The 14,368-nt window shown below is 34.3% G+C and overlaps 1 protein-coding gene and 1 long non-coding RNA gene across 11 annotated transcripts in view; one reads left to right on the top strand and one right to left on the bottom strand.

Annotated features, from left to right (window-relative positions):
• Positions 1-14,368, bottom strand: part of LOC138825052 (uncharacterized) — a 54,464-nt gene that overhangs the window by 28,545 nt on the left and 11,551 nt on the right. Inside the window, exon 2 of one of the 10 annotated variants that reach the window (XR_011371319.1) lies at positions 1,769-1,853. The exons of the other annotated variants lie outside the window; for them this stretch is intronic. The gene's annotated coding sequence lies outside the window, so the exon portion shown is untranslated. The remainder of the gene's footprint in view (positions 1-1,768; positions 1,854-14,368) is intronic. 10 annotated transcript variants of the gene reach the window in all.
• LOC138825037 (uncharacterized) lies at positions 10,657-13,162 on the top strand. The gene is made up of 3 exons (XR_011371309.1): positions 10,657-10,743; positions 12,222-12,312; positions 12,423-13,162. It is a non-coding gene; the product is annotated as an uncharacterized lncRNA (long non-coding RNA).

Genomic DNA, 14,368 nt, shown 5'->3' with positions numbered 1-14,368 from the left:
GCGGGAGGGAAAGGGTGGTAGGGGAAAAACAAAGGAGGAGGCAAAAATGCTTGATAAGAAATGTACTCATTGCCTTGCTCATGTAACTATAACACTTCTGTACAGTATTTTCACAATAAAAAAAACATTAAAAAATAACTAGGGAAAGCCAAATCATACTGTGCTAGAAGCCTCTTACTCCCATGAGAATGGCTATCAGAGAACAAAGTTGACCAAACAAACCAGAGATCCACAGAGATCCACAAAAGCTGGTAAAAAAAAAATCAAAACAAAACAAAACAAAAAAAGTTTAATATGCTCATGAAAAACTCTATTAAGTATTTTTTAATCTTTCAAACAACAAAAATGTATCATGTGTTTAGAATCTCATATACATGTAGTTTTTAAGAAAAATTAAAATAGACATCTATCATCATCTCTAATAAGATTATGAAACAGAATATGCCTCATAGCCGGGCGCTGGTGGCTCACGCCTGTAATCCTAGCTACTCAGGAGGCTGAGATCTGAGGATAGCGGTTCAAAGCCAGCCCGGGCAGGAGAGACCGTAAGACTCCTATCTCCAATAAACCACCAGAAAACCGGAAGTGGAGCTGTAGCTCAAGTGGTAGAGCGCTCGCCTTGAGCTGAAGAGCTGAGGGACAGCGCTCAGGCCCAGAGTTCAAGCCCCACGACCGACAAAAAAAAAAAAAACAAAAAACAAAAAAACAGAATATGCCTCATGGCTTAGAACTTCCTTTTAAGTTCTTCCTGATTACACACCAACTTTTTTCCACAACCTGTTTTCAGATTTATCATTATTTGCTTTTTGCTTGCTTTTCTTTGAACCACATATTTATCCTTTAAAAATGAATAGTCATATATATATATACATATATATGGGGAGAGAGAGAGAGAGAGAGAGAGAGAGAGAGAGAGAGAGAGAGAGAGCTTACCAGTCCTGCGACTTGAACTTAGGGCCTGGGCACTGTCCCTGAGCTTCTTTTGCTCAAAGCTAGCACTCTACCACTTGAGCCAGTGTCATTTATGGCTTATTCTGTTTATGTGGTATGAAGGAATCTAATCCAGGCCTTCATGCATGCTAGGCAAACACTCTACCAACAAGCCACATTCCCAGTCCCCATGTTTTTTTTTTCTTATACTTTCCTTTCAACAACTCAAGGCTATCTTTCCAGCCTATGATACCAATTTTTATTCTTTTCATCAGTGAAGGACAAATATTAAGTAATGGGTGTATTTTAGGTGTTTGCTAGTCAGCTACGGATTTAATGGCACTCATTTCGTATTACTTTAGATAATAAAATTGTTATGATGATAGATCTCAAAGTATATAGTACACATCTAACCTAAATAGGATTTGTTCAGCTGTTTGTACCATATGAATGGATGTAATATTAAGGAAGAGATGAACAGGTTCATAGGTTGCCTCTAGAGTCCACTCATATCAAATCATACAAGGTTTGTTTCCATTGCTTTTAGTCAAAGGTATGAAAGTACTATCAGGTAGGCCTGGAAAAATATATACCATGGATTTACATCTCAAGACTATGATATAATTCTGAAAACACACTTGATAATATATACAGGAATATACATAAGGTACAAATATGTATGGTGATCTTTGCCCTATAAGATACTTCCCAGTAATAACTCTACATCAGGAAATTACAAGTATTGACAACAACACAGATATCTCTGACACAATCCCCAAATACTATAGTAAACATCGTTAGTATCCAACTATCTGAAAGTTAAGAGAAGTAAGACTACCCATTGGAGTGGATGTGGCAGCTTTGGCACTGTCCTTGAGAGTCAATTGAGAATGAAATCATCTGTAACCACACAAAAGATCCTCCTGTAATCAAAGAGCAAATATAAAAGATACACTTGATATGCTACAGTCCAAATCATAGGCTGTCTCAGGTTGACTAGCAACTATTTAACATCATCTGCTAACAGATCTAGAACTTCTTTAGTGATTAAATGGTAGGTTTTGTTTAAATTTTTTCAAATCATTGAGCTTCTTGATCATTAAAAAATGGCTTGATATGTACCAATTTCTACAAATATGTCAATTGGAGATTAAAACTGGGAGAGAGCAAGGGAAAGGGTGACATTGTCCAAAAAGAAATGTACTTTTACCTGACTTATGAAACTGTAACCCATCTGTACATCACCTTTATAATAACAATTAAAAACTTTTCAAGTTAAAAAACAAATATGCCTGTTATTCAGTTTAAATATTAAAGAGAGTAACACTGGATTTAATATAAAGTGGCAAGCTACAGAGTAAATATATGACAGGAAAGACTCAAAAATTATTTTTGATTAAAGCTTTTTGAGTTACTTTTTTGGGAGGGGGTAGGTTGTGGGGCTTGAACTCAGGGCCTGGGCACTGTCCTTGAGCCTCTTTGTGCTCAAGGCTAGCACTCTACCACTTGAGCCAGCCCCACTTCCAGCTTTTAAGTGGTTAAATGGAGATAGGAGTCTCACGGGGACTTTTCTGCCTGGGCTGGCTTCTAACATAGTCTTCAGATCTCAGCCTCCTGAGTAGCTAGGATTACAGGTGTGAGCCACTGGCACCTGACTATTGAGCTACATTTGAAACAACAGTAAAAGAATGAATCCTTACTTATGTAACTGTAATTCCTCTATATGTCACCTTTACAATAAAATAAAATAATTAAAAATAAAAAAGAATGAATATCTGACATAAAATTCTTTAGAAATCTCTCTATCTTGTAATCAAAGAGGCTGGTGGGGGAGAGAAAGATTCTGATGCAATGTTAATGTATAGAAAGATTATTTTTCTGAAGAAGATCCTTACCTACTGTGTTTATTTTCTGGCTACACTCCAAATACTGACTACACTCCAAATACTGAAGTTGATAAAAAAAACTCCTTCACTCCTGAATAATCATTCTCTTCCACAGGTTTCAGCCTTTTCCAACTTTCTAGTCTGATGATTATACATGAATTTATTTTCAGCTCTTGTTCATGGCATTCCTATAAAGATGTCACTTCCTCTCAAGAACAGGATTAAAAACAGAGATATTTGAGGTCACTAGATAAAGTGGTCAAAACTAGGAATAGATAGCAATGCTCCTGTCCTCCAGGTAACAGTGCTCTTTTGTGACACAGTCCAAGGAAAGCTTCCTTTGTTATTCCACTCATAGCTCTTAGCTGCCTAGTAATGTAACTATCAGGATATATGCAGAAGCAGCAGAATATAAAGTTTCTTATGCTACATTTAAGGGATATAGTTTCCCTTTAAAACATGAAATTATGTGTTTTAAAATAACCATGAACATTTAACAAAAGCATTCCTGTAAAAATAGCCTTTGTAATTATTGAAAGGCACACAAGGTGAAAATATTCCACGCTGGATTAAAAACATCATGAGCAAATGAGGAAAGAGCACTACGAAGTAATAAGACATCATTATTAATAAAATAAACGGTGGAAATAAGATTCAGTCCAACATTCTATTAAGCAACACATCCCAAGATTCATATTCAATTGATGAATCCAATGCTTTTTCAAAGCTTGCACAAATTCTTTTAATGCTGAGAAGAATGTACATTAAGTCAGTAAATAGCTTAAAATCAGGCTCTGCAAAGTTGCTATTCATAGTTATGATAACAGTTATAATAATGAAGTTCCATCCTGAAAACATTTACAGTACTACTTAAGTAAACAGTGATCATATTGTTCCCAATCAATACATAAAATTTTTTTTGTCAGTCGTGGGGCTTGAACACTGGGCTTGGGCACTGTCCCTCAACTCTTCAGCTCAAGGCAAGTGCTCTACCACTTGAGCCACAGCACCATTTCCAACATCAATTTTTAATTATAAGTATTTAGTCATAAAAAATTTAGTCATAAAAATTTAGTCATAAAAAATCATATGAAGAAATCCTTAAACTTTGATTCACCTGTGGCTTACAATTTATATATCAAAATTTTCACAAGAAATCTCAAAAAGTACCTAGACAAGTAGTAGTATGTATACTATGTGATTTATATACATATAAAATCATGAATATTTAGTAAAGACATTACTGCAAAAATAGTCTTGGCAATGAAAAAAAATAGTCTTGGCAATGAAAAAAAGGTATTAAAACTTCTCTCTCATTTCTCCTAATGTGTATATATATATGTTAGTAACATGTCCATCCTATATAAAGGCTGATTCCAAAGGCTCTCATGAAAACCAACTCAATTAGTTCCTATCATATCTGTTACTAATTATGTGGCTATAAATGGAAATGGTTATCAATGCATTTATGTTGTTTAAATCACAGAATATATTTTTCAATAGCTAATTTTGCTTTCTCTCACAGTGGATGTCTACAAAAGATAAGGCTAAAGTAATGATTGTTATGATAGCAATTTGTTTTCTGATAAAAAGAGATTGCAAACCTGTTGGGTGAGTATTGAAGCCTGTTGGGCATTGGGAGGTCATGGAATTTTTTAAATTACATTTTATTATCATTAAGTAACTGTACATAGAAGTTACCATTCAATAAATAAGTTTATGAGTATGATACATGTTGCTCAATGTACCCCATCTGGAATGGATTTTTTAATGTTAGTTTTATAACTTGAACACTGAGAGTTTATGGGGTTGTCTTCTCTCTTATTGTAGATCTAAGATGAAAACCACAGCTGCAGTGCCATTCACTGAATATTTGGAAACAGATGTGATCTTCCAGGACAGACTTTCTTACTTGATTGTTACTTTAAAACTTAAGAGAATTTCAATGTTACATCATACAGATTAGCAATCCTACATGCTTCAAGAAACAGAAAGCATGACACAACATACATGACATACAGCTATCAAAAAAGTATTGGAGAAGGAGGCAAAGCTGATATTGTTGCATTACTTAATGCTAAAACTCATTGAAAACAAGATGTATTGAAAGCACTGTTCTACATGTCATAAGACAATCATTTTTGTAATCCTAGCTACTCAGGAGGCTGAGATATGAGGATCCTGGTTCAAAGTCAGCCCGGGCAGGAAAAGTCCTTAAGACTCTTATCTCCAATAAACTACTAGAAAACCGGAAGTGGTGTTATAGCTCTCAAGTGGTAGAGTGCTCACTTGAGCTGAAGAGCTCAGGAACAGTGCCCAGGCCCAGAGTTCAAGCCCCAGGACTGACCAAAAAAAAAAAAAGACAATCATTTTACATTTTGATGTTACATTTTACATCTTACATGCTACATTTTCAAAATCCTACTCAGATTTTAAGCGCCAATATTTCTAATACTAACATGGAATATAATCTATTACCAGATATAATAGCCACAAATTTAAATAAATTATCAATTTTTAATAAAGGAGTTTGCTCCTTTCTCTAAGTTTTATTTATTGTTAGTAATGGGGCTAGAATTCAGGGCCTGGGTATTGTACCTGAGCTTTTGTGCTTAAGGCTCATGCTCTTCCACTTTGAGCTACAGCTCAAATAACTTTTATTGTCATGATTATAATCATATGAGGTTAAATGTTCATCATATAATAGATACCCATATATATATATACATATATATATATATATACATATAAAAATGATTCTTATTATGTAGTGCTGTTATCCTTTTCATCTTAGGAAAAAAAATAAATTTTCAGGATAAAAAGACATACTCATTAGGTGCCAGTAGCTCATAATTCTATCTACTCAGGAGACTAACCTAGAGGATAATGGTTCAAAGCCAGTCTGGTAGAAAAGTCTGTTAGATTCCATGTCCAACTAATCAGCAAAATGAAGACCAATGGGTTGGAGACGTGGCTCAGTTGGTAGAGTACTAGCCAATGAGCAAAAGCAGTGGCAGATACTGCGTTTGAGTCTTTGTCTCAGACCTTAAAGAAAATAAAGTAAGTGAAGACTGAGACATTAATCAAGTGGTAGAATGCCATTCATGTGCAAGAAAGTTGAGTGAGAGATCAGTCATCAGTTCAATCCAAAATAGACCAGAATCAAAAAATGCAGATTAGTCTAATACCTAATGAATAACCAATCCACTCATGTTTCTCAGATGAAATCAAAGTTTTATTTTTACTGAAAGAAATTTAATTGCTTGTTTCATTATTATACTCAGATTCAGTGGCTTTTTCATGAAATATATCAGCCATTGCATGAACTGGTATACAATATAGACATGGCTCTTATCTTCATGAAGCCTACCACCTGGTGAGAAATATACATGATATTTGACTTTTTAACTTTGATGGTGTATAAGACACTGTAAGAAAGTGAAATATAAAACTATATAAATGATGTTCAAAGAACTTTCAGTAAAGATAAAGTGTTCTATGATCTATCTGATATTATGACCACTTAACAATTTCCTAAAATATAGCTAATATGATCAGTGATGGATTTTAGGTTTAAATTAGTTTGAAGTTATTTAATACAAATAGCAACACACTGGGAGAACAGTGGGGAAGGGATCACATTGTCAAAAAATAAATGTACGTTTTCTGTACATCACCTTTATAATAACAATTTAAAATATTAAAAATAGCTTGGGTTGGGAAGGTGGCTCAGTGGCAGAGTGCTTGCCTTGCACGCATGAGGCCCTGGGTTCGATGCCTCAGCACCACATAAGCAGAAAAGCCAGAAGTGGCACTGTGACTCAAATGGTAGAGTGCTAGCTTTGAGCTGAAGAGCTGAGGGACAGCGCTCAGGCCCAGAGTTCAGGCCCCACAACTGACCAAAAAAAAAAAAAAAAAAGGCAGGTGGTCACTTACTAAAAGAAAAATCTAGCCAATGATGGCAGACACATATGCACATATGCTAATACTTCCACAATAGTACCATACAGGTGAGAAATGTTTACTTTTTCTATGATTAGTTAAGCAGAAGTGCACAGCACGTACAATGGTCTATAAAACTCACTACAGTAATTTGCTGTAGGATTGTAATCTAGTAGTTTAGTCCATTCCATACAGCCTACATATATTAGACCAGGCAACCTGAGTTTATATGTGTGCCTGTGATGTTTACAGGGTGAAGATGCCATCTAACAGGATGTTATTTATTTTTGTGGTGGGATTCAAGATTAATTTCAGGGCCTCAGATGTCACTTGATTTTTAACTCAAGACTACTTTTCTTCCATTTGAGCCATACTTGCACTTCAAATGTTATTTTAATACTTTAAAAATTTTTAAATTTTATTGTAAGGGTGATGTACAGAGGGGTTACAGTTACATAAGTCAGGTAATGAGTACATTTCCTTTTGAATAGTGCTACCGCTCCCTAATATTTTAATGTATTTTACTTTATTTATGTTGCTAGTAATGAAGTGAACTCAAGGCCTGCAACCTTTCTAGGCAGACATGACACAACAAACCCAGTATCTTTTTGTCATTAGCTATTTTTTTTAGATAGGTCTTTTGTTTTGGAAAAGACCAGCCTTGGACTTTAATTCTCCTAAGGAATGTGTCACCATTTGGGATTATTAGTTCAAATGGAGTCTCACTAACTTTTTGCATGGTAGGCTGCCCATCTGATCTCTGACCCTCTTAAGAAGCTGGTATTTACATGTGTGAGCCTGTGTCTTGGCCCAAACAACAATTTTTAAAGAACATGTTTGTCTTTAAGCAATTCATGAATGAACTTTAAGCTAATTATTTTGTTTGTTTTGGTCATGGTCACCATTTCAATGCCATAATTCTATTTCGTATTTTGGGGGAAACTATTGATTTTTAACTGGATTCTGGGCCTTTTGCTTAAAACATTGTTTCTTTATTTTTATTTATTTTTTTTTTCCCATCCCTTGCCATCCTCTCCCACCTCCCCACTCAATCCTCTCCCCCCACCAAAGTTGTAAAGTTCGTTTTCAACATACATTGTTTCTTTTTAAATATAATTTTGTTGTTATTTTTAAGATGTTGTACAGAGAGATTACCATTTTATAAATCAGGTAAAGAACAATTTCTGTTTTTGGACATTGTCACCCTTTCCTTCTCTTTCTCTGAGTTTCCCCCTCCCATCCCTGCCCATTGTTACATACAATTGATTCTTAAGCCATGAAACCTGAGACTTTCTATTTTACCATTTTGTTGAATAGAATGACCTAAGTTTTTTGTTTACTTGTTCGATGGAGAGATTTATATGTACCTGTAATATGGCCAAACTGTTATTTGCAAATTCTTCTTTGTAAACATTTCTACTATCATACTAATTTATGAGTTTATTAAGTTCTCCTAAAATACCCATCAGAATTTTGTGGGGAGTATATTAAAGTTACATTGTGGGTAGAAATAATTGTTACTTTATTATCCTGTTTGTTAGCATTCTGAATCATTTATTTTAATCACTTTTTTTTTTCTTTTGGGTCTAGTCCTGGGCCTGGGCGGTGTCCCTCAGCTCTTCAGCTCAAGGCTAACGCTCTACCACTTTAGCCACAGCGCTACTTCCGGCTTTTCTTTTGGCTTATGTGGTGCTGAGGAATCGAACCCAGGGCCTCATGCATGCAAGGCAAGCGCTCTACCACTGAGCCACCTTCCCAGCCCTCTAATCACCTTTTATGTTTTCTATGTACTAAAATTTTTTCTGGGACAATCTCCTGTGTCCCACATCAATTGCTAAAAATATATATAGTACCAAGGCTATTCTGGATTATATGTTTTTAATGTTTGTAGATGGTTATTTTTGGTATAGAGTTAATTGTTTCTTTTGATAATTTTCTCCTAAATCAAGGAGTATTGTGGGGCTCTTATTAGTTCTAATAGTATCTTTTTTTCTTAAACTTGTTTTCCAATGTAAATGATCACATAAAGTGAAATAATGATGTTTTCATGTCTTCCTGTCTCTGATTACACTATTTTTAGTTTTCTTTTTTAAATCAAATTGAAAAAATTAATTATCCTCCGGTGGTTGTTTAAAGGGATTTCAATTCAACATCAGTTTGTGAAAACAATGCACCTTGATCAGTGTCACCCCTTTCATCAATCTCCTCATCTCACTTAGCTAACCCAACCCATTCCCTAAATTTATCTGATTACATGTTTTATTAAAGATTCTTATAGCAGTGTCTAGAATGCACAAGTTTATATTTATGATGAAGATGTTGGCCATGGTCATTCTATTCTTCATACTGACATTAACTTAAAAAAAACTTCTTAATATATTGATCATATTTCTTTCCATTATTAGTTTAAAAACAATTCTCTGGAAATGTCAAAAAGTATTGAATGTTATGTTTTTTACTCCAAACTTACATAAATTTTCCCATTTAGTCAGTGCTCTAAATTAAACACTTTTATATACCTGTGATAAAATCTACTTCCTAAATATTTCCTTTATGATTTTTAGTATTTTATTTTTAGTAACAGTGCTTAGGCTTAAACTCAGGGCTGTCCTTGGGTGCTGTCCTTGTGCTTTATCTGCTCAATGCTATCACTCCACCAAATGAGGCACAATTAAACTTCCTTTTTTATTTTTGAACAGTAAAATGCACTATATATTCAGAATCTTATAGAAAACATATTTAGTTCTTAAGAAAGAGCAAGCTGGGCACCAGGGGCTCACACTTGTAATCCTAGCTACTCAGAGGCTGAGATCTGAGGATCACGGTTAAAAGCCAGCCCGGGGAAAGAAAGTCCATGAGACTCATCTCTAATAAACCACCAGAAAACCGGAAGTGGTGCTTTGACTCAAGTGGTAGAGCGCTCATCCTTGAGCTAAAGAGCGCAGGGACAGCACCCAAGCCCAGAGTTCAAATCCCATGACCAACCAAAAAAAAAAAAAAAAAAAAGAGCAAAATGGATATCCATTACTCACTGTTCAGATTATGAGACAGAATATCGCTCACAGCTTAGTCTCTCTTGTAAGTTCTTCCTCTATCACACACCAACTATTTCCCATATTCTTGCTTACAGGTTTACAGTTACTTGATTGCTTTTCTTTATAATTTAAACACATATATGTATTTTTTAAATGGAATAATCCAATATATTTTCTTCATACACTAAACAACTCGTCTGTCTTTTCAGCCCATATATAAATTTTTATTTATGTTCACCAGTAATAGGAAAGTATTAAAACTTATCTGCATGTTTAATGTGTTTGCAGATTTAAAGGTACTTATTTCAATATTACTTTGGGTAATAAAATTGTTATGATTTTAAAATCTCAAATCTACATACATCTAATGTGTTTACACCATATAATTGGATGTAATATTAGGGTGAGGTTGAACAGGTTCATAGATACTAGGTTTGTTTCCATTTCTTTTAGTCCAAAGTATGCAAGTATTATAAGGTAGGCTTGTAAAAGCATATATCATGTGTTTATATCTCATGGAGTATGATATAATCCTGAAAACATGCTTGATAATATACACAGGAATGTAAAAAATAATTGAACTAGTATTCTTTGCCTGCATAGAAACTTCCCAGTAACAACTTTATACCAGGAAATCACAAGTATTGAACACTGCAAGCCAGGTATCTCTAAAACTAGCCTAATCACTATAATAAACAGTATTACTCTCCAGTTATTGGAAAGTTAAGAGGAATGGGGACTGCCTCTTGGGGATGTGGCATCTTTGGTCTTGTACTTGAGAACCAATTGGGAGCAATGTCATCTTTAAACATATGAAAGATCCTCCTGCTGGGCAAAGACATATAAAAGACACCTTTGACAGGCTCCATCCAAACATTTGCTGTCTCTGGTTTACCAGCAACTATTTAGCATCACCTAGAAGAAGTTCTTGCGTTTTAAGTCATTCTATGGTAAGTTTTTTTTTTAATCTTCTTAAAATCACTGAGCTGGTTGATTATCATACAATTAATTTGTACCAAGTGTTACAAATATGTGATTTGTCCTCTGTAAATATTAAAGACGCGATCATTGGGTTTATTATAAAGTAAAAATTACAGAATAAATTTATGCTGAAAAGTCATATTTCTTGGTTAATGTATTCTAAGCTACCTTTTTAAAAACACGTCTGAAATAACAATGAAAGAATTAAATCTGGCATAACATATTTTAAACATTTCTTTCTTATCTTGAAAGCAAAGAGGCTGTGGGAGAGAGAAGTCCTGATTCCAACTATTAATCTGTTTACTAACTAGAAAAGTGATTATTTTCTTAAAATCCTTACCCCAGTGTTTCTTTCCTGGTTGATACTTTACTCTGAATAAAGTCATTTTTAGCTTTTTTTCATGACATTTTCTCAAAGACACAAAGTAGGGATGTTTGAGGTTACCAGGGGAAGGGGAACAAAGTATTAGATTAGACACCAATGCTCCCATCCTCCAACTACAGTGCTCATTTGTGACACAAATCAAGGAACCTTTCATTTGTTCCTCTAGTCAGTTTTTATCTGCCCAGTAATGTAGTAATATAGATATGTAACAGGCTATGAAGTTTTTTATGCTGCTTTAAAAATAAAATACATAGTTTTAAAATAATGTACTTTAATATAAAAGTATTAGATTATGTGTTTTAAGATAACTGTGAGCATTTAGAAAATATGTTCCTATAATAATAACCTTTACGATTTTCAAAAGGCACAGGACACAAAAATATTCCATACTGGTATTAAAATTTTCATGAGTAAATGAGGAAAGAGCACTAACTTATACTAAAACATCATTGTTAACAAACAGAGGAAAGAAGATGTAGTCAAGCATTCTATTAAGCATCACACCTCAAAATGCAGAATCAGCTGCTATCAAAGAGGAGTGTTCATTAAATCAATAAATATCTGAAAAACAGGTCCGCCAAATTTTCTGTTCAGATATGATAGCAATTTCTCTAATAAAACATCCTGAAAATAGCACTTGCTTCATAAATAATGATTACAGTTTACCTAATTAAGAAAAATCAATTTCTAATGCATTGTACTTAGTATAAAAACTTAAAATAGGAATTTTTTTAAATTGCACTCATCATGTGATTTAAAATTTATATAATTTACAAAAGAAATCTAAAAAAATAAACAAGACAGTACGTCTTATGTCTAGTTTCTTTTAGCAAAAAAGTATCGACAGTAAAAGTCTTCTGTCTAGTTTATTTTAGCATGTATATATGATGCTACTAATGTATTATCCTATAAGACTGGTTATAAAGGTTCTCATGAAAAGTAACCAAATTAGTTTCTGTCATATTTGTTACTATGTGGTTATAAATTGAAACTGCAATCAATGGGTCTATATCATTAACTGAATGTATTTTTAAAATACTTTAATTTTGCTTCCCTTCACAGTGCAAATGATGTCTACAAAAGATATGGCTAAAATAATGTTTGCCATTCTAGCAATTTGTTTTCTTACAAAAACGGATGGCAAACTTATCAGGTAAGTACCAAAACCTATTGTGCATTAGGAGGTGATGGAATTGATTATTGTGGTTCTTTTTATGATTTGGACATGGGAAACTTGTGGACTGGTCTTCTTTGTTTTTGTAGTTCTAGGATGAAAATTGTGACTCCAGAAGATATGCTGGCCTGTGTGAATGAATTTGTGACCAACGAGGAGCGACATACTTGGTTGACAAGTTATCTGGAACAAATGAAAGTTTTGAGTGCAGGTAATCCAGATCCACATACTCATGGGCCTGAAGGAATGGAAAGCAATAATCCTGCTAACAGCTCTCAAGAAAGCACTGGAGAAACTGGCAAAGCTAATAGAAATGTATTACTTAATGCTGAAACCTAGCAAATACATGATGTATTTAAAGCAATGCTTTACATATAGGACAACTGTTTTTACATCTGCTACATTTTCAAAATCCTACTCAGATTTCCAAATGTCAATATATTAAATACTACTAACCACTGCATGTGATCCACTAATGAGACATGATAGCTACAAATTTCAATAGATTTTTTTATTGTCACTTTTATTCATTTTACAACTCTTTGAATAAATAGAATATTCATCACTTTAAATTATATTACTTCACTACTTTTAATAACTGCCTTTTCTTTATTATGAAAAATAAATCTATAATGATCATTATAAACATATGAAGTATTCATCATTAAAAGTATGTTTACTCAGTTATAATAGGCACTCAAATATTAATACTGATCAGGATTGCATAGTACATTGATAAAGATCAATAGCACTCACAAGCTGATTTGTGGAATTGAAACTCCTTTGTACTACTACTTAATATTAAAAAATTATGCAATTCAATAAAAGTATTGTTTGTCCCAATCATGTATTTCACAGTTTGACATCTAGATACTTTCTATTGTTAAGTATTAGAGCCCTCACTCCTCATTAGCAAGGTAATATTATCTCAGTCATTTTAGGAAAGAAAACGAAAAGTTCAGGATAAAAATGCAGATTGCCCACGTGCTGGTGGATTTCACTTTTAATCCTAGCTACTTAAGAGGTTTTGACCTGGAGGACTGTGGTTCAGAGGCAGCCTGGGCAGAAAAATCTGTGACATTCATCTGCAGTTAACCAGCAATATGTTAGACTGAAGGTGTGGTTAAACTGATAGAGCATCAGCCATGAATAAGAAAGCTAAGTACAATGACCTGATTTTAAGCCATAATACCAGTGCACACAGGCACGCATGCATATATGCACGCATACATGCATGCACACTCACACACACACAATGCAAAAATGCAGATTGGTCTTAAACCTAATGGGAAGGCTATTTATCTTTGCACAGACCCATTCTGATATTTCTTTTTTTTTTTTTTTTTTTTTTTTTTTTTAAATTGTATTTTATTTTATTTGAGAACATACTGTACAAAGGGGCTACAATTACATGGGCAGGATAATGGATACATTTCTTACCAAGCATTGCAGCCTCCTCCTTTGTTTACCCTTCACTTCCCTTCCCCGCCTCCCCCCTCCCCCCACCCAATTTTACCCCCCTCCCCCCACCCAATTATACCCCCCTCCCCCCCCACACCGGCATTGTAAAGCTGGTTTTGACATGACATTTTGTACTTCTCATTGTTGCAACAGGTCCACCTGAATCCTTAAACGACTTGTTTGTCCCCATCTCCTCCACATGTTATACTGACATCAAATATAGTGAAAACAGGGGTTACACTGTGGGGGAGGGACATACAAAGCAACAAAGAAATAATCTTATAAATGCATTAGAAATACATGCATGAAAGAAACGAAAACATTAAAATACATATTTAAGGGTTCATTTTCCTAGCATCACATTATCTGACCTTTTCCGCTTGACTCATACCTATACTAGATATTGCAAATAAGGGAAACCATGGGACCTATGCTTCTTTGGGCCTGGCTTACTTCACTTAATATAATTTTTTCCAAACCTTTCCATTTCCTAACAAATGGGGAAATATCATTCTTTCTGATGGAGGCATAGAATTCCATTGTGTATATATACCACATTTTCTTGATCCATTCA

Source organism: Dipodomys merriami, unplaced genomic scaffold (assembly GCF_024711535.1).
Source record: "Dipodomys merriami isolate MVZ:Mamm:240054 unplaced genomic scaffold, mDipMer1.0.p SCAF_133, whole genome shotgun sequence".
NCBI classification, from domain to species: Eukaryota; Metazoa; Chordata; class Mammalia; order Rodentia; family Heteromyidae; genus Dipodomys; species Dipodomys merriami.
Note: the sequence above shows the minus strand (reverse complement) of the source record. Positions and strands in the feature narration are given on the sequence as shown.